The sequence below is a fragment of the Myotis davidii genome, unplaced genomic scaffold (genome assembly GCF_000327345.1).
Source record: "Myotis davidii unplaced genomic scaffold, ASM32734v1 scaffold272, whole genome shotgun sequence".
Lineage (NCBI taxonomy): Eukaryota > Metazoa > Chordata > Mammalia > Chiroptera > Vespertilionidae > Myotis > Myotis davidii.
In genome coordinates this window covers 253,696-256,542 of record NW_006283634.1, presented here as the reverse complement: position 1 = coordinate 256,542, position 2,847 = coordinate 253,696, and the positions used below count along the sequence as shown (strand labels likewise).

At 49.9% G+C, this 2,847-nt stretch overlaps 1 protein-coding gene across 1 annotated transcript in view; it reads left to right on the top strand.

Annotated features, from left to right (window-relative positions):
- CNGB3 (cyclic nucleotide gated channel beta 3) overlaps positions 1 to 2,847 on the top strand; it is a 108,604-nt gene that overhangs the window by 52,474 nt on the left and 53,283 nt on the right. The window lies entirely within an intron of this gene.

The window sequence follows — 2,847 nt, the reverse complement described above, 5'->3', positions numbered from 1 at the left end:
AGAGACAGTCCTTTTACTCCCTGTATGAGTCCTGGGTCCCCAGAGACTTCCCAGAACCGGAGTTCAGAGCAGTTAGGAGCTTGTGACTCCCTCCCAATTCAAAAAGACAGCCGCACCCTCAGGTACCAGCCCCTTTCCACGCCCACGCTCGAGCCTCCGTACCTTTGCACTTTACTTCCGCAGCTCCTCTGAGTCTCAGTGTGCTTTTCTCTTTTCTTCTAGTTGTAGAATTTCCACTTAGCCAGCCTTCCTGTAGTTCTGGATGATGTCCGTTTTGTCTTTTGCTGTATTTTTGAAGTTGTTGTGGGAGGTAGCAATTTCCTGGTGTTTACCTATGCCGCCATCTTAGTTTCTCCCCCTCATTTGAATTTTTTATCTCATGGAATATATGTTTCTTCAACTCATCTGTCTTTTTTTGTTCAACCACAAAATTACCTAAAGAAAAGTACATCCCTAGCTTCTGTGTATGTGTAGAAGATGGGCAAAGATTACTCTAGGAAAGAAACTGGAGGAAAGGAAAAGATAACGACTGACCCACCAATGCTCAGCTAACCCAAAAAGAATGAGTGCAGTAGTTGAAATTTAGCTGCATGGTTTCTTCCTCAATTTGCAGCATTTTGGCCTTGAGGCAGGTTTGCACAGTGCAAACTGGATGATGATTAAGGGCAATTACATGGTCAATGAGGGCTTTTAGATAAGTCAGCAAAAGAAAAGCATTCCTGGGTCTTAAGCTTCAGTTAGACATTTTGACAGTTTGAATATCTGGCTTTATGGTTAATGATCCAACAACCCTCAACTTCACTCTTTATAGACTTTTTCAGTGCATTGAGGCACATCAACTAAGGTCAAACAAAAGTGTAGACGTAATGGTTTATTTAGTCAATAAGCATTTATTCAAAACCTCACTGCCTGAGGTATTGTGGAGGCTAAATAAGCTCTGAGCTTGACCTTGAGAACTTCAGTCTGTGATGCTGTCACCTACGTACAGGGCTGCAAACATCCCACGGTCACCGCTGACACCAGGCTCATGTCGCCAGAACTGTGTTTCGCAGGCCTCGTGGGTGTCACAGAAGAGGTCCCAGACACAGACACTCACCTTTTCCACCCACCTGTCACCACTGCAAACCAACAGCTCCTTTCTGAATCTCTGTGCAGAGAAATTTCACCTCCAGGAATGTGGTCTCTCACAATAGAAACCTGGCGTCCTTCTCAATTCCTTCTTCAGGTTCATCCAAAAATCCGGAAAGTTCAGATCCTTTGATTTCTGCCTGTAAATAGCTCTTTATTTGCTTTTTCCCTCATCGGCTCTAATCTCACCTCCTGCATGCTCACCGCTCCTCTTCTCCAAAGCACCCACCTACGCTGCACACTGTGTGGCTCCCTTCAGCCTGCGGGCCGATGCAGGTGACAGCAGCCATCAGAACCTGGCCCCTCCCTGCCCCGCCACCCAGCCCCAGTGCACAGTTCCCGTCACGTCGAATGTCCTGTCCACCTTGGAGAGCGTTGTCCTCACGGCCCAGAAAGCCTCCATCCATTTCTCCGTGGGCGCCCTGCTAAGCCTCTCAGATTGAGACGCTCTCTGTGCAGCCCTCCCGCACCCCAGGCTGCGTCCCGTGTGTGCGTGTCTTTACAGTTGATTGTTAGTTACGTACTTACTCACATCCCTGCCTCCCGTGAAGTTGTGAGCATCGACCGGGGACTCTGGCTAACTCATCTTTGTTTCCAATACAAAGAGACTCAACAATGTCTGATGGGGGAATCAACATGTAGGTATACTTAGGTTTTAAAAAGAAATCTGTGAAGCGGTATCTATAACACTTCTTAATCATAAGGAAGGAGGGTTTTTTCGGGTTTTGTGGACCTAATGCCCTATTTCCATCCCCTTTAAGGCATATCGGGTCTCTTCTCACCACCTTCGTTTCCGCCGTTCTAGAGAAGAATCCAAAAGGTCTTAGTGGACACCGTTGAAGAATCTTGATGCTCACACAGGACTTGTGACATTTGAAAGAGATACAAATTATACTGTGAAAAGCCGAAGGGAAGAGAGAAAGACCGCTGGCCTGGGAATCCGCAGCCATTTTGGAGATACTGTGTTTGTGGGCCTGGTCTGGAGAGGGTCCGGGGGGTCACACTAGGCTTCTCTTTAAATGGGATCCTCAGGTTCCCCGGTTCCACATGAGCCCCAGGAGTTCCAGCTGGAAGTAGATGGAGAGGGCAGGAGTGGGTGTGAGGGCGTGAGAGTGATGGAGGCCGTGCCGGCCCGGGAGGCTCAGGTCAGACCTCGGGAGGAAGGTGGAGAGTGAGACGAAGCCTGTGCGGAAAGTCAGGTCCTTAGGCAATCACTCGCTTACACCTTGTAACCTGTACTGGCCTGTCTGCTTTTTTTAGAAGGGCGTCCATTAAAGCACAAGTTATCACAGACTTAGTGACTTCCAACAGCGCCCATTTAATAGCTCACAGCTCCATAGGGCGGAAGGCTGGTGGGTTGGCCGGGTCGAAGGCCTCACAACTGAAACCAGGGTGTCAGCCAGGGCCAGCTGGCTCTTACCTGGAGGCACGAGAGCAATCTACTTGCAGGCTCATCCAGTTACTGGCAGGAGGCGGTGCCTGTGGTTGTAGGACGGGTCCTCAGCCAGGAATGCAGAATCTCCCAAGGAAGACCCCCTGGCGCCCAAACCTCTGCCTGCCTAGAGAAACTGCTGCTAGAGGAGGCTGCCTGGTTATAACCCATTGCTTCCAGAGGGCTGAGCCCTGAGCACGGCTGGTTTCCCCTTGTGAGCCCCACCATATGCATCGGCTGGGGCTACGCAGGACCGTTCACCACGCAGCCCTAGAATCCTGCCCGCA